Genomic DNA, 18,512 nt, shown 5'->3' on the forward strand with positions numbered 1-18,512 from the left:
CACATAACTGAAGCCTGTTGATTTCTTAATTTTCATATACTTTGTCAAACAATTTAGGCCACAAGAATAAGGTGTAATTTTTGCATTAAGATTTATGTGCTCCAGCTGTGATTTGATTGTATTGAGGTAGGCTCTTCATAAAGAAATATTTCACTGTAGATAAGAGTCCCCAGGCCTCCCATCCCAATAGCCAGCATCGTAAGGTTTCATCTAGAGTACAAATATGGCCTTATACTCAAAAATATTGGCTGAAAGAATTATCAGGACAGTGTTTTAACTATAGATATGAGAAAAAAAAAAAAAGAATCAGATTCCTCAGAATATTTGAAAATTTTTCAGATTCTTAAAGTAAAATTTGGTACCCTTTCCTCAGTTTGGAAAGCTTTAACTGCACAACCCACAGTGAGGGCAAGAGTTTTCTTTTTAAAGAAAGTCAGTTTACATTTCATCAACTGAACACAAGCTTTATCTCTTTTTTGTTTAAAAGCAGGAAAGCGTAATGCCACAAAGACCAAAAGCCCTCTGTTGGTACATAAAAAACTGCTGTGCTATTGAGCAGAAGCTTGGCCTGAGCCAAGGTCCATTAATAGCTGTCTGTACTGGAAAGACATTCATGTATTTTTGTTTGTTTCTGTTCCCCGATCCCTGCCCTCCTAAAGAGAGCCAAAGGCTAAATTGTGCTGCTTCTAGTAAAGATTAAATGGCAAGCAATTCCACTTCTGGCACTACACTTTCAAACACAAAAGGGGTTATGTCATGCAAAAAGAAAAGGGTTTTCTTTGGAATTGTGCATTCTTCTTCTCTTATGACATAATGAAAGCGAAGAATTGCATTTTAAAGCTCTGCAATGTTATCAAACTTTTCTACAGCCACCCTATTTGAAAGGAGGCCAGTACATCACCAAGGCTACGTAGATACGAAGATGATAATGAAGAAATAAGCATTAATTACTCGTGTAGCCACTGTACTTTACGTCCATGTATACAAATCAGTGCCCAGATCTGCCTCATTGCTTCATAGTACTGGGGGGAAAAAAAAAGAAATCACTTTCATATCCTGGTTCTTTACTACGTAGAGTGACTCGGTGAACAGCCAGTGAACAGGAAGAAGAATCACAGAATGATTTCAGGTGGAAAAGACGTTAAAGATCAAGCCCAACCACCAATCCAGCCCTGGTAAGTTCACCATCAGACCGTGTCTCCAGGTATGACATCTACTCTTCTTTAAAACCACTCCAGGGACAGCAACTCAACCACCTCCCTGGGCAGCCTCTTCCAACACCTGACAACACTTTCAAGCAAACAAATTCCTCCTAATATCCAACCCCAACCTTCCCTAGTGCACCTTGAGGCCATTTCCCATTGTCCTGTCACTGGCTACCATGGAGAAGAGACCAACCCCCACCTCACTACAACCTCTTTTCTGGGAGTTGTAGAGAGCTATAAGGTCTCTCCTCAGTGCCCTTTTCTCCAGACTAAACAACCCCAGCTCCCTCAACCCCCTTCATAAGGCTTGTGCCCTAAACCTTTCACTTGGATGAGGCTTAGCAAGTCAGCAAACAAATCACAATTAGCAGTTGTTTTATTTCAATCACACCACAGTAAATTCAAGTAACTATAACGAAGTTGGCTGCGCTACTCTGGACTAACGCCCCATCAAGCAGAGTGGGATGCTCGTAGTGGTCATTTAGGAAACTGAAAGGTACATGGAGAAATATTTGCAGATATGGTGATATATAGCTTACACGCTTCATTAATAGCTTCTATTCAAGGTATTTAATTAGCATTATGATAAAACTAACCGAACTGCACACAGTGCAACAAACAATCTAAATTGACTTTGCAGGCTGAACCTCTCTGACAGCTATGTGACCACTTGCAATTCTAATGGCTAGTCTAGCAATTAACAGTCTCTCATTAATCACTGCTATTAACTTCATTGATCCTTAGCACTGAATTTCCCCATTAAAGCATGCTACACGAAGCATCCCATTTGTTATGATATAATATTCAAAGGAAATGAAATAAAAGCAGCTCAGTGTCAGGGGACAAAAATACCATTTAGGGCAAGACGTTAAGTTACACCTAAAACCACACATTGAGCTTAGCTTTCTTTTTTTAAGGTCTGCTCTCTTGAAAAGAAAACACCAACTAGGTTGGTGCAACAATCATTGATGTTTTTGTCATTGTAAACTGCAATGCCTCTTTTGGATTAAACTTTCATTTCACTGTTCATGTAGTGTGACATTTCAAAGGGCAAAATTTGCTCTATTTATTTATGCTAATGGTTCTGGTTTCACTGTTTATTCTTTTTTATATTATGCTGTCAAATTAAGGAGACAAAAAAACAAATTCAAGCAATTTTGATGCACAAGTTCAAAAAGAGACACAAAGCAGCAGTATCAACCACGCATTTGGCCAGGGGACCATCAACGAACGTACAGCGCAGCAGTGATTCCAAAAGTTTCATAAGGGAAACAAAAGCCTTGAAGATAAGAGTCCTTTGCAACAGACAATAACCAACTGAGAGTCAATATTGAAGTGGATCCACACAAAACAACTTGAGAGGTTGCAGAAGAACTCAACATTGGCCATTCAACAATTATTTGACATTTGCACCAAACTGGAATATTAAAAAAACTCCACAAATGGGTGCCATACAAGTAGAACAAAAATTAGGAAAAAAAAAAAAAAAAAAAGCTGTTACAAAGTCTGCTCTATGCTTCTTTAGAGTAACAAAAATGATCCATTTCTTGATCTCATTGTGACACGTGACAAAAAATGAATTCTATGCAACAACTGACAGCATTCTGCACAGTGGCTGGACCATGGTGAAGCACCAAAACACCTCCCCAAACCACAAATGCATGGAAAGAAGGCTATAGTCACTGTTTGGCACTCAGAAAGTGGAATCATCCACTACAACTTCTTGAATCCTGGTGAAATCATCACAGCAGAGAAGAATTACCCGGAAAACAACAAAATGCACCAAGAACTGCAATGTTTATGTCCAATACTGGTCAACTGAAGGATCAGTTCTTTCCCTATCAATGCCTAACCATATGTATTGAAAATGATCGCAGAAGCTGCACAAACTGAGCTATGAAACTCTACCTCATCCAGCTTACTCTCAAGACCTCTCTCTCAACAACTACCACATTTTCAAGCATCTCGACGCCTTCCTGCAAGAGGAGGTTTTCCACAACCAAGCACCTCAAAATACCTTTGAAGAATTCATCAGTTCCAAGACTCCAGAATTCTATGCTACTGCAATGAAACAGGCTTGTTTCCGGATGGTAGAAATGCATAGATGCCAATAGTTCTTATTTTGATTAATAGATGTTATTCTGAATTGAGATAAACTGCTTTAAAGTTGATGGGTAAAAATGGCAATTATTTTTGCACTAACCTAACATTTGTTACGTGGACAGGAGTATGAGCAAAATCCCACACAAAGCTTAATGACAGACTGCAAAGTTGCTTTGCAGATACACTGCTCTTGCCTAAACTCTATCACTTCAAATACATGGCCTGAATTCCCCACATGGCCTTAAGTTGTTGCTGTTAACTATTGACACTGCAAGTCACACCAGAGCTCTGGGCATGATTCCGTGAGATACAGGAGTGATAAGCAACACCCCACCACCACAGTCGTTGCCCTGACTGCCACAGACTCAGCTGCACTGCAGGAGAGCCCTGTCTTTGCTCCCTGATAACACTGTGAAACTGCTCGCTTACACACAGTTGTCTACCAGCCCAGCTAGTGTCAGGCAGCAGTTAGTTGAAAAGACCACGCTGAGGGTAAGCAACATTTTTAAGCAGGGATTTAAATGATGTTAAGTTTCAGCATCCGTCAGATTTGTAGGAGGGAGCAGAGACAGATTTTGTACAGTTTCTCTAAGGAGTATCTGAACATTGAATCATAAAATGCATATGAGAAAATAATATCAGAATTAGAATCAGGAGTGAAGACTGATTCTCTGGGGAGAGTACAACCAGTTAGGAAAGAGCAAACTATCAAAGGGAATTAAAGTTATGCTGTATTATTAAGCCAGCTTACGCAGTTAGATCAATACAGCATTGACAAGATATTTCTGTGCCAGGAACATACAATAAAAGACTCTTCCATTGCAGCTGGACATTCTCAAAAAAATATAAGCTACTGTAATGCAAGGAAATGAAGGAAAAAATATCATGCTTATTTCTTAAAACAATATTTCAATAAACTAATGACCTGAGCTGATTTGAGGGGATCAAAGTGGTCCTCCTTGTCACTTGACATTGATTTAGAATGGTTTGGGTTGAAAGGGACCTTAAAAGGTCATCTAGTTCCAACTCCCCTACCACAGCTCATCCACAGCATCTCTGGACAACCTGTGCCAGTGCCTCACCACCCTCATAACGAAGAATTTCTTCCTTATATCTAATCTAAATGTACTCTCTTTTAGTTTAAAGCTAATACTCCTTGTCCTACCACTACATGCCTTCCGAAAAAGTTACTCTCCATTAATATATATGTTAGTAGTAACTTGATTTTCTAGATATTGTTCTAGAATAATCATGGTTCCATTGCATTAGACAGAACATAAAATGTGTAATCAAACTCTCTTCTCATCATGATATAGCTTTCACTAAACCTTTTGTTATTATGAATTACCTGCAGAAGACTAGTCTGCTTCATGTGATTTTCACCAGTGAAGATAATCAGGAAAACCTGGAAGAACTGTTATTTAGTGTATGAACACGAGCAAATCACATTCCCCACACAAGCCTCAGGATTTCAATGCAGAAATTTGAAAACTGCTCTTACAGATTTTCCTTTTTATGAAGGGCTTGAGAAGGCAGCACAGCATCCTAGAGTGCAGCTGAGGACATTTTCCAACATAATAAATCATCAATAAACGCAAAAATAAATTGGGTAAGAAGAGTTCTGTATCTGGCAAGCTTCTTGATCCTTTTCCACTGGCTACTTGCAGATGGTTTGAAGGTGACACCATAGATCATATAAAAGACTTTCACTTTCTCCTGAACTTTAGCTTAAAACACTGGCTGAAAAAAGTAGCACATTCACTGTGTACAGGAGTCACTAAGGTTCTCACAAATCTTCCACAGATGCTCTGCTTAGCTTTCTATACAGGGAACACATGAAGACAACGTACTGCATACAGAGCAACTCAGTGATGATGTGGCAAACCAGAAGAATCCAGTAAAAATGATATGAAAGCAAACATAAGGATTTTCAAGATCAGAAGTTGCTCACTTGTTAAATAAGTGTCCAGTACTGTCTCTAGGTTTCACGTCTTATGCCTTGGATGACACAATCAACAAGGCTTTCTCTGTATTTTAAGTTCTGGTTGATTGTAGATTAATGCCCTAGGTAGCACCAAATCATCTATTCTTGTCTGCAAGCAGGGCTTAGGATTTAAGCTATAAAGCAGAAAGCCAGAAGTGACACGTGTGGGCAAAGTTTAAAAGAAGAAAGACAGGGACATCCACAAGCAGCAGTCCCGAAAGAAGGTAAGGAGTAATACTTTAAAGACAATTAATTATGGGTAAGATAGTAATACGGGTATCACATTCCATTACATTCTGGTCATTAAAGCTGTTATCAGGCATGGAATTGAAACGTTTCCGTCTGTTATCACTAGCTCAGGATTTGGGGCATAATTTCAGTATTCATTTCTTCAGTGTCCAAGAGCTACCTCAGTCATAACCTGCCTTCGTTCCTAGCAGAGGCTCCATCATTCACTGCCAAAGAGGCCTGCGGAGTTTTCTCAGTTACGCTCCTGCCCCCGAGTTGCCACTTCAGTGTGTGTTTTGCCCCAATGTAAACCCACGTTTTCCATCTCTGTTTCAAGATAAAACCAGCCTCCTAGGCCATCCCATCTGGTTTCATCCTAATCTCTGAGATTCGTATTGTATCCAGCCTGCCATACGCTATCCACATTGCTTTGGCTACTCTCTTGTTCTCAAACGCATTTCCAGGTGGCTTCTATCACAAAAAGAAATAAAACAATGGTATCTCTTTGACAGACTGAAAAGCAGCAGAAGGTAGGGCGAGCAACGCCTGCTCACTAGAGAGGTGGACAAAGTAGGAGCTTCTGCCAGTTCCACAGAATGTGGTACACTTGCCCCAGGAAAAAAAGATGCTTCAAAACAACAAAGTGCAATCATTATGGTGCAACGAACTGAATAACGATCTGATATCGAATGACATACCACCAAGAGCAGGAGGCACAAAGAACTGACTTAAACCGCCATTGCCTTCTCGGTCCTCTTAGTAAGTATCAAACATCCTACAGCAATTTCCATCATCTTCCTCTAATTCAGAACAACGTAAGCTCATCAGCTGAACAGAAAATGCTCCGGTGCTATTCTGACCTAAGTCTGCATGACACTGGGGTCACATTCTCCATGGAAGTGTTGGAGGGCACTCCCTGCAAAACTTACTGGATGTGGTGCTCAAGAAACACCGACAGAGAATGCTTTCAATATTAACCTAATGCACTTACAACTTCAAAGAAGTGGCTTTTGGTAACAGACATTTTCAAGATCACAGCACAGCTCTGTGATACAAATTTCAGAAGTATTCTCACTTTGTTCTGAAATTATTGCACAAAGTTGTCATGGGCAAAATGACATTTGCAACAATAATCTGCTGCTTGGGAAAAGCACGCTACAAAGGTCATAAATTCCTGACACAGATACTAAGAAGAAGATACTATTACCATTCACGTGTCCAAGTCCTAAACTGGTTTCGTGTCTATGCCAGGACAACACCACTAGCAAGGGAGGAATTCACTGGGACATTTTACATGCTTTCATTGCACTGGTTCAGAGCAAGAAGCTTCACAGTTTGAGAAGCATGAATACAAAAAGGCCCTTAACTTTGGTTTAAATGTTCTTCGTTTTGGAATGGAGATCAAGATGGGTTTGTATTGTTATAAATGCTGAATATTACATACCAATCTCAATACTTGGACAGAAGCCTTACATGATGATCACTCATGGTCAACCCCACACAGCTCACTGACAGAACACCACCTACAGCTGGGTATAACCCACTTGCACCAGGGTGAACCTAAACACACGCAAATAACAAGATATCAATTGAAAGGAACGTTAACACACAGCTATCTGTTTTAATTACATATCTTGCCAGTCAAAGTGATTGTTCAGGTCTCTCAACAAATTTTACACCAGCAATATTGCTATTGTTTACATTTAATGAATACTTCTGGTTGTAATGGCACTGTAGGTTAATAAAATCAAAACATATTCTTTTATCTTCCATTCATGAAACTAAAAATAATTAAGTAAAACTTTAATTAATTAAAAGCCAACATGCAGATTGATGTGACATATTATCCCATCAGTTCACCAAACGTAATGGAAATTATGAAGCTGATAATGTACAAAAAGGTGCCAAAATGAAGAAGCATCACTGTAGACTACTCAAAGGAGAAATTCCAGTAAAAACCAGCATAAGCTCGCCCAATATAGTCTGCAAGCAATTCACTGCTACTGCCTGAGCATTTCACTACAGCAACTAACATACCCAGACTAAAAATGGTTGCTGGTACAGGACAGACATTGACCAACACCAGCCAGCCTTGGGGTTATTTTTTCTCCAATTAAACACAGTGGTCAGTAGGAGGAATACCCACGTACACAGTTTTGACTGGAATGAACTGCTGCAATTATTCCCTCTAGTGATTACTTTAGGGTAGGTTCAGAAACAGTAATTAATTTATAGCTTTCTCTCAACTGTGATTAGCTTTCCTGTGATACTCTTCAGTAATTCTGCTACACTCACGACATGTTCCCCTCAAATACACGGCCTCATCCTTGGCTGTAACACACACCAGGACTTGGCATAGAAGATACATCCTATTCTCATAATTAATAAGCAATATGAAGTAGAAAAATCTATCATTAAATACAAATACTCTCTATCAGACAGCCTAACCCATCTAAAGCAATGTCATTTTTGTTTTCTAGATTACTATGCCTTCCATAAAGCTGCCCACATTAATGAATATGTCCTATTTTCTTTTCATTCCCTTTTTCTACGTCCAATCTTATTGCTCTCCTTCTACATCTTCTGAAAATGGTTTGGTACTTCGAAGTTTTATTGCGAGGTCTCATGAGTTAATTATAACTTTATTTAGATAAATGCTTTTATGTATTGATGTTTGGGGGTTTTTTATTCTGCTGCGTGCTTAGAAAGCAACATGTGAATTCATATTAAACCTACAACTCCCATTACCTTCTTTATAATCTGAATACTGACTCAAATATCTAAAAGAAGCTGCTGATATTCCCCTTGTTGTTGTGTAAGCTGTAGCACCTGATATACCTACTAAAATATACACTTCCTATGCACACTTTTGCCAGTAACATGAAAAAAGTGGCCTTTCTTTAACCAAATGAAAGAAACAGAACACCAGAAGAAATGTATGAATATTCAAATATATACATTCGTGTGCACACACAGCTTCCTTTATATATATACACACACGTGTGTGTGCACCTCTCTCTTATTTTCTCCCTAAACTCTCACGCACAAAGCTGAGAATACTCCATCTAATTACATGAAGAACTGTACAAGAGTGTAATTGTCCTTAAGATCTCTCTCACATAATGGAGGATTTCAATATGAAATAGTTCTTAATGATGACCAGGATAGCATCACATGAAGTATTCCAAGATGTTAGACACTGGTTCAAAGACAATTCAGTATAAATTCTCTCTACAAGGTATGTCTGCATTTTCAAAAGAAGATATAAATGATGTAAATTTTCCTAAAAACACTAGGGTTGATGCCACCAGCAAGTAAACCCGCATATGGTTTGACTAATGTATTTTAAATAGCTTCAAAGTGTATTTTCCCATGTTCTGGCAAGAGATACATACATGTACACATGCTACAGGAATGTAGTTTTAATACTCAAGCTGAGGCTTTGAAAACACCAAATGGTATATTTTCTTCTTGATGTAGTAATGCATTAAGAGGAATTATGCATATAAACTCAGCCATAGCAAGAAGAGACCTTATGACTTATACTGGGCTGAATTTGATTATTCAGATAAAGTTTGGAATAAAACAAAAGTAGCTTGAGCAGGGGAGGAAGTAACTCCAAAAAAGAGCAAGATCTTCAGTAATGAAATGTTTCCACCTGAAATCTTACACCAAAAGCACTTTGAATGGGCAATAAACCACAGCTCTAAGTAGTTCATAAATAGAGCAGATGTATCAATGCCTGCCTTTGTTCCCTTTGCTCCAGTACTGCATTACAGGCAGTTCAATCATTCAAGCAAAAGAACAAGGTTCCTAGCGTTGAGAGGGACTCCTTCATCTCGTTGGTTAAACTTCTGCGAAGGAAAAGGAGCCTGACAGTCACATATTACAAATCAAATTAAAATACTGGTCCCACCACTCTATTGAAATGCTGCTGAGAACAGGTTCACCAAGAAAGGAGAAATCTGGGAAGAAAGTCACATCCAAGCTGCGAAAGGAAGGAGGAACAGACTGGCAGAGAGACTTGACAGGGAGAAAGCGCAGAAACAAGACACATACAATTATTATATGTGTACCGCTACTCGGATACAAGACCTGCTGTCAGATCTACAGAGCAGGGCTTGCCTCAAGCTGGAGTCATAGGATTTGGAAAGCCGCCGTGAGGCAAGCTTCTGTCTTCTCAAAAACAGTAAAGCACAGTTAACATCTTTGTTTCAATGAAGACTTCCTTGCTTTTTGTTCCAAATGCTCGCTTCCTGCGTGTCACTGAAGTCAGAGAAGCAAGAAAATCAGCAAAGGAGACCAGGACAAAATCCCACTTGCAAAGACCACTAATGTCAGGCCAGGGGCGCAGGGTGTGTGGGACACGAGTGCCAGAGCACTCGAAGGAGGAGCACCTGGAGGCACAAACAGAATAGGGAATGTACTACTTCTTTTGACAAACTTCCAGTAAAAGATCGAGAACTCACATAAAAATGAGACTAAAATACAAGCTGAAAATTAGAAGCACTTAAAATGCTTTGCAAGCCTCTGCGAGGCAGTGAATTACGAGAGGTGCTCTCAGAGTTTCAGATTAAAACTACTATATTTCATGAGACGATGTCATTATTTTACCAGTGGCCCAAAACAGAGCCCTTGTATGAGGCATAAAATCTCCTCAGCCACAGGACAATCAGAGGAGGATAGTTCTGGCTGTTTCTAAGTTAGGAGTTACTCAGCTGAACAAATACTTCGCATTTAATTTGAAGCTGCCTGGAAAATATTATCGAGTTATCACCTAACCAGACTGAGAGTACAGCAGCAAAATCAAATCATGGGATGAGTTTCACAGTCTCTTACAGTAGCGGTTTAAATTCGTGGAAGTTAACACTGTCTCCGTTGAATTGCATCAGCTTTCTGGCTCTAAAAGAATATACTAGTATAAACTAAAATATTATCCATTTCTTATCAGTGATCTGTGTTTCAGTGGCTGCCAAGCCAGGAAGGTAGACTACTGTTTTAGACAATCCAGTAAACCAAGGAGACTCATACACTCTCAGAAGCCTCAGCTCAAAGTAATCGAAAGGCCTAAAGTCCCACTTGATTCCTTGACACTCCTGGATATAGTAAACAGTTCCCAGAGATGATTGCTTTTATCTCCAAACATTCTGAAATCTGTGATTATCCTACTTAAACACCGACAATAGTCATCTAAATCACACACATTCCACTTTCTGGCCTATTGCTCTGACTGATGCTGAGCTAAAAGATCCCTCTAAAGCACCTTCTGTCTGCCCATTCACACAGGGAGCGGACCGAGAGCAGCACACCGCGGTGCACCGCTGACTGCCAGTTGGGTTTGGATGGAAATGCAAAAGCTGGTTTTCCTGGTGCAAGCCCTCAACAGTCCCAACTGCAGGTCTTTGAAGCTCTCTCTTCTGACTCACTCAATGCCATAAATCACAGAGAATTAAGGGCAGGAGTCACAAAATCTCTACATTTAGAATTCCGCTTCTGGAGTTCCTGCCAGCTATAAGCTTGATGAGCAAAGTCTACGGTTTCCATTATTGGCAAGCGGAGGTTTTCCCTGCTATTCATCTTCGTGCTAACTGCCTTCGCAGGATTCCACAAGGAATCAAGTAGGCTACGTTAGGGATTTGACACATATGGATGTGTGCACCCCAGTCTTGGCACTACGCAAGCCTTGCCAAAAATAGAACGCTCCTGGCAATGGAATACTTTAAAAAGTAAATTTGGAAGGAATAACAAATGGTAGTTAATTGCCTCAAATAAATGGCTTTGGCCCAAGTACAAACCAGTTTGACTACATAAGAAGTAAACCCACCTTCCTAAGAGGTAACCCAGTTCATAAAGTTGGGCAGAAAAAACATCGATAAACAAGTTCTTTGCTATTCTGCATTCTTCTTCCTCGTGAATAGAATGTCACTCAGCCTCAAGCTTCAGCCAATTTATACACGCAGACAGACAAAAGCCAGCTAAAGAATATCCGGCTCTCCCTTTTAGCTGCAAGCCAGAGGGGAGCAACATTGGACCCAGTTGCTTTGTGCCTTCCACAGAGGAGACGGAGATGCTCTTTCCCTTTGCTTATGCACAATGAAAAAGGTTGTAGGAGTGAACTGTCAAAAAGGAGAAAGCCTAATTCCTATCTGCTCAGTAACAGATTGTTATTGCAGGTGTCTGAAAAGCAGAGGAAAAAAAGGCAGTGGGGACTGGGTTTTGTGCAAATAAGATGGAAACTGAAAAAGTTCTACTGTCTATCTCCATAAGAGTGTTGTTGCAAAGATTATTTAAACATGAAGTGTCACATAATTCATGTGCGGTTTGGCCTTCCTCACCAGCGTCCCTGGGGTCCTACTGGGCTCTGATCTCCAGAGCACTGTGACACTCCAAGCTGACCATATCAAACCACTGAGCTTACTGAAGCTTACGTAGAACGCAATTTGGTTCAATCATTTTTCTTTTCTATTGAACATGTTTTGTTTGATCACAACAAATCAGTGTGATGTAAGCCAGCCAATCTGAACCAGAAGTGTTCTAACTACCCACTCAACATCCACATACGGCGTTAAGTTCCTGCCTGCTCTGCATGCACAATTTAATTAGATGAGTAATAAATGTATCAAATTTATCAATGGTGTAAAACATTGGACTGCAGTGCATTTATATCCTTGATTTGTATCATTCACAGATGTTTTATTATGGCTAACAGTGTTTACCTATTTACTCTAAAAAATAATAATAATCACCTTTCATTTACATTGATTTGTCCAATTTTCCAGGCAGGAAATACAATTAACCACAAAGACCAAGGAAAAACTTCAAAGTTAACTGATGAGATGCTGGTTTAAGACACTCAGTTCAATTACGCTAAAAGCATTCTCTCTGTTGCAACAGCACTTCGAAAATTGGAACAGGAGTAATGTGAAAATTCAACCCAAAATTTGAGGAAGGACTTTCCTTCATCATAATTTCCCCTGTTGAGCAGTGATTGAGTGTTATACACAGGCAGCATGAATTATTTGTTAGAACAGTTCCCTTATACAATAATGAAAAATATTAATAAATTGTTGAGAAATAAGTACATTTTCTCAAAAGCTTTTGTTTTAAAAACCACGTAATTGAAAAATTTGAGTCTCAGAGATTGAAGTGATTGTGAAAGCTGTGCTAATAAAAAGGGAATACACAAGGGCAAATTCCCGTTTAAAAAGGCAGGTCCGCAGGATTGCACACAGCACCAGGGCTGCCTTCTGTTCCAACTCGGCCACAGGAGCAGCCTCTTTCTCTGCACCAACTGCAGAAAGAGCCCAGGAGAACCAAACGAGGAGAATATTGAGGCAGGTGGCCACTGCTACGTGCCACAGCTGAAGACCAAATACTGGACCAAGAAAGCCTTCGACCTGACCCAACGTACCCATTGCTGTGTTGTTACATTGTGGTACAGCAGCTCTTAGCGGGAGACAGTGCTTGTGAATTCATAAAATGGTTTGGAACGGAAGGGACATCAAAGCCCATCCAGTCCCACCCCCCTGCCATGGGCAGGGACACCTCCCACTGGATCAGGCTGCTCCAAGTCCCATCCAACCTGGCCTTGAACACCTCCAGGGATGGGGCAGCCACAGCTCCGGGCAACCCGGGCCAGGGCCTCCCAACCTTCAGCGTGGAAAATTTCTTCCCAATGTCTAATCTAAATCTTTCCCCTTCCAACTTAAAACCATTTCCCCTCATCCTATCCCTGCACTCCCTGATCCAGAACCCCTCCTCAGCTTTCCTGGAGCCCCTTGCAGAACTGGAAGCTGCTCTAAGGTCTCCCCAGAGCCTTCTCTTCTCAGGGCTGAACAACCCAAACTCTCTCAGCCTGTCCCATCTCCCCAGGTGTTGAGTTGTATGCTAATACATTTTAAAACCTGTGCTTAGGTTCCTAAAATGTTACTTCAAAATGCAATAACTGAACAATTGCTTTGAAATGAATTGGGTTGGAATTAGGCTCAATAAACTTCCCTACTTTCAAAAATCGTAACTGAGAATAGCATTGACTTGCACCAAAGTTTATTACACAGCCACTGGACACAAAGGCATTCAATATCATCTAGTTGCTAGTTCTCATATTTTAATTATAGGAAAAGCATTGTAAAAGTCAGACTTCCATTAAAAACAGGCAGTTTAACAAGACCTAATAATAAAATTTTTATCAATAGCAATATTCAGAATTAACTTTCTGTGTACAAATGAGGTTTTAAATAGCAGGTTCATTTCTCTGGTGATCTAATTTAGGTTTTGATATCAAACAATGTTTCAAAAACATAAAAAACCTCCTATGGTAAATTTTTATCCCTAATGTTTTCCAGCTGGTCTCTAATAACTATTCCTAATTGTACTTGTTAAAAAGTGGATTTATGAATCTCAATTAGACTGGTTTTACTTATCCTACAGCAATTTTCAGTATGAACCAAGAGTATTTCAAGACAGAAAAAAAGTTTTATGAAGGTAACAGAATGATTATGAAAATAAAAAAGAAAATGCCTTTTACACAACTTAATTCTCAGTAATTCTACTTCAATAATCCCAACCAGAAAATACAGCTATATTACAACTATTTTGGGAACTCTGCTCATTCCACAAGTTACAAGATACTTTTATTACTGAGATATTCAGGCTTGCTTGTATGCCCTGCTGTGAGCACAAAGATTTACAGCATTCTCGGTGAATCTCTTTGCAAACTTAATATCCTGATTCAGCAAAATACTGAGACACCAGCATAGTCTAACCACACACAAAGAACCCGGTCAATATAAGTGTTCCTGAGACTCAAGCAGGGCAGCTTCAGCACAGTTGTTAAGCATCTGCTTACCTCTGAAGTGTAAGGCGAGTAACTCTTCTGCAGGCGCTCGGGCACCATTTAACTTGTTTTGCTGACCAATATCGAGTGTTGTAAAAGAAGCAGTACAATACATCTTTGCAAACCCGGGGTCTCCCTCCCATCACTCATCCACTCTCTAACAGCAACTCTCACCTGGCCCCAATATCAATGTGTGCTATACAAAATCTGCTCTCATCTCAGCATGGAATGGATGCTGAAAGAGACCCTTCTTCACTTCAGTTGCAGGACTTAAGAGAAGGCTTTGCAGTTCGGATTCAGATACCGAACACTATCAGCCACATCTCTGCGTGAGCGCTATCTATCACCCACAGAAACTTTAGCACAATCAGTAAACACAGCTCCGTGCCGGCCATGCCACCTTTACAGAAAAGCTTTCAGCGCTTAAGAGCAGGAAAAAAAATTATAGGTGACAAACTATTTTAGACCAAAAGAGATCCCATTTATGTGAAGAAACTTCTTCCGCAAACACTTTTTTATTCCAGTCTCCTGCAACTCTCCCAGATGGACAGGTAGTGGCTGATCCTTGGGGGTCCCCATATGCTCTACAATTAGCGAGTCATGTCTCTGATCAACACTCAGACCTCTGACAAATGCCCATGAAACCAGAGCTGGAGCCCAAGACCCTTATGCAGCAAAGGGGAAAAAAGAGAGGCTCTTCCATGGCAAATCCTGAAAGTCAGAGTCACACCTAACATAACAGCCGCGAACATTCTCCTTGATCACCAGTTCCCACCAAGACAACGGACCAGGCTGCCGTATTTCTGCAAGTTTCTACTCATTGCTAGGCTGAAGACAGACACAGAAATGCTATTTTTACATTACATTACAACATTGAGTGTTGTTGCAGCCAAACACCTTGGCTTGAAAACTTGACTTCAGAGATGTGTTAAGTAACGCACAATAAATTTTCATCTAAATGAAAAGAAGAAAAATGCTGGAGTGCACGCAAAGCTCTGCTCTGAGCACTGAGGAGTCAACATATGCCTGCTGTCCACTCAACATTTCCCTTAAAAGCTGCTCTGAAAAAAATCAGATTTCTCCCCAGAAGTATTATGATTGAAAGCAGCAACTTGAAAACAGCAATGTTTTCATGGGCTCCTGCGAAGAGGATTCTCCAGTGCTCAGTAGGGCGAATCCAACCTTCTCAAAAATACTGATCCCATTATTCAGTTTTGGTAATTAAAATGTTTTCTAAATGATTGTTCCCCAGCAGGAGGAAATTGATTAATTTTAATGCATTATTGTATTTTACCATGGAACAACTTTCTTTTTTTTCTCCTCTCCTCTTGTTCTCACCATTTGCAGATGAATTATTTAGATGTGAAGATTTGTCTACTGTATTTGACATGAAGCTTTAGGGAGTAAGTGGAGAAACTCAAGGAGTGCCTCATCATTTGCAAGTTCAATTGCTTTCTGTTTGGATATTGATTAGCAGAGCATACATCTTGAAGCGCCTTGACTAAGGGAACATAGCTTTAAATGTGACTTTAGCAGAATTTACATATTTAGAAATGCATTTCGGTGTCTCATTGTATGTTGCTTTTTAAAATAAGTTGTTTGTTGTTGTTTTTTGAAATTGGGCCATGGAATCCTATTTAAGTAGATTTGAATAACGCTATGAGTTATCAGTTGCGCCTCTTCCTTCAGACCCCATCGTCTGAGTTCTTTGGAACACACCCACTGGCTTCAGTTGGCTTTGGGTTAGGCTGTCAGTTACTCACACAAGTGCTAAAAAGCTGAAGAAGCAGACACTTGCAGAGCTAACTTCAAACATTGGTTTCAAAACCAGATCCTGTCCCATCTGAAGAAGCAACACATGCATTTTAAAATTCTAGCACAGTGAGTGGTATTTTAAGTAATTAAAAAAGTGTCTGTGTGTTTGCAGTGCTTTTAATTTGAGTAGGATCAATGCTGACACAGATGACCCAGCATCAAACGGCTTCTCAACAGTGTTTCACCTGCTCCCAACAACTTTTTCCTTCTTACAAAGGCTTCCGCTTGATCAGAGACTAGAAGAAGGAAAGTCCAATACAAACTTATCAGATTATAGAAGTCTGCTTAGTTCTGTTTTCAAGCAGATTTCAGATAGGTGAGAAAACTGATATAAAATTAGATTTTCTGGAATGAAACTATTATCATCCAATTACACAAAATACAGCAACAAACCAGAGCAGAACTAATTGGCTTTGGACTTGGTAGCAACCAACAGCAGTCACCTCCACGAAATGAAGACCGGCCAATAGCTAACGCAGAACTAATTCACCTAGGGATGTGTACAGGACTCACAAGAACTTTGCACAGGATCTTGGAGTACTCTACAAATATGTTCAGATTACAAAATATCAGGAGCATTAGTATTCCCAGAAAATATAAGAGACTAATATTAGAAGCAGACTTTGACAAAGCCAAGAACAAGTGGCTTTGCCTTTCCCAATTCTGAAACACATCTCTTTTTCTGGCAGTAGATTTATCCAATAAACAACAATAACCATAACATTTATTACTTAATATCAAATTTACTAAAGTGCTCAAAGGTCTCAAGGAGAATGAAGGCCTAATATATTATTTAAAGACAGGCAAAAAAATTATTTGTCTTAAAAAAAAAATCTTACTGTCCTACATATCTCTGATCAAAGTTTTGTCCTCAAAAAGACAGCAAGACCTCATTGCAGCTGAATATCCCAACTACTACCATTTTCCATCATTCTCTTTTAAGCTCAGGTTTGAAACTCAGTTCTGATAGAGACCAAAAAAACCACAAAGGGATGTCCTTCATACAGCAAAGTTATGAAAGTGTGTTACGACACACTAGTAAAACTGAGGCTGCACTATGTTTCTGGCATTCACTGTATAGATTTGTATGTGTCCCTTCAGGTAAAGCGGGCTGTGTTACTAAAATTCACACCACAACAGCACTCGTGCAAGCTCAGAATATGTACCTGCCTGCACTTTCAGTAGTCTCATACAAAACCTGCCAATGTGCAAAGTCAGAGTCTGTTTCATTCTAGAGTACCTGTGCAAACCTGTTTCTTGCCCAAAAGTCACCAGATTTACAAGTCTATATCCTGTTTCCAGTGCACATCATTTTAAGTAGTTCTCCTGGGTTTTGAATGCCTGCATACAGAAGAAACAACCCAAACTGAGCTCTCCACGCAGACTCTAAAACTGTCCTCAGCTGTCCTTCACGTGGAAATCTTGATCTGTAAGCAAAGCCTAAAAGGATTCCATGGTGTACAAGACAAAAGAAAGACCCACAGGAAAATAAGAGCGCAGGGAAAAAGGCATCTGCTAAGAAAACCAGGAGGATGCCTGGTTTGTCTAGAAACCATCAGCATTAAATGCTGAACACTAATCAGTGCAGCAGCATCCTGCTGACTACTTCTCTTTGAGTCTCCTCCTGTCAAGCAAAAGGATTTTGCAAACCATAGACAGACCTGATCCTTCACTCTATCATTCTCACATAACTCAATAGTTTCTGGGTGAACCTTTTATCTGTTGCCGAGTTTTATTTAGTTGCCTGTGCTTCCTCTTGTTTATTTTCCTTGTTGTGTCTCTTTTTCTTGCTCTTTTCTATAAAAAGTGACTTTCCCTGTCATTCCTACCCACACACCTCTGCCTGCCAACCAGGCTGCCGTTTGCTGTTGCCTTTCTGGTTTAACATTCTTTGCCCCTTATTCAAAGTTTGCAGATCCGAGCAAGAACAAGCTCAGTTTCCAAGCAGCACGCGGATCATCCACAAACAATTCCATGGAACATATTTTGAGAATTTCACTTCCATCTTCATCAGCCAAAGCGGTACAACAGAAATCGAAAAGAAAGCTTAGAAAAATAAAGCTTTTCAAAACTCCTGTGGACTGGAATGGACGCAGCAGCTGCCTCAACTGTTAAGAGCGCTCACTGCATTCACTCATTTGTTAACTGATACTTTGCTATCTTCTGACCACAAACAGCAGATGGCATTTTGTCATTCAGCAGACTTCAGTTTGCATAAATCAGAAATCTCAACTTCTGCCCTGAGGAGTTTATGATCCAATGCGCTGTAACAAGTAGATGGATCCTCTCCTGCAACAGGCAGCACCATGCAGACGAGTCTTCCAGTTGAAACATATGAATC

The 18,512-nt window shown here is 40.0% G+C and overlaps 1 protein-coding gene across 9 annotated transcripts in view; it reads right to left on the minus strand.

Moving 5' to 3' along the window:
* MEGF11 (multiple EGF like domains 11) overlaps positions 1–18,512 on the minus strand; it is a 291,395-nt gene that overhangs the window by 248,235 nt on the left and 24,648 nt on the right. The gene's annotated exons all lie outside the window — the stretch shown is intronic.

This window comes from Cuculus canorus, chromosome 12, assembly GCF_017976375.1.
Source record: "Cuculus canorus isolate bCucCan1 chromosome 12, bCucCan1.pri, whole genome shotgun sequence".
Lineage (NCBI taxonomy): Eukaryota > Metazoa > Chordata > Aves > Cuculiformes > Cuculidae > Cuculus > Cuculus canorus.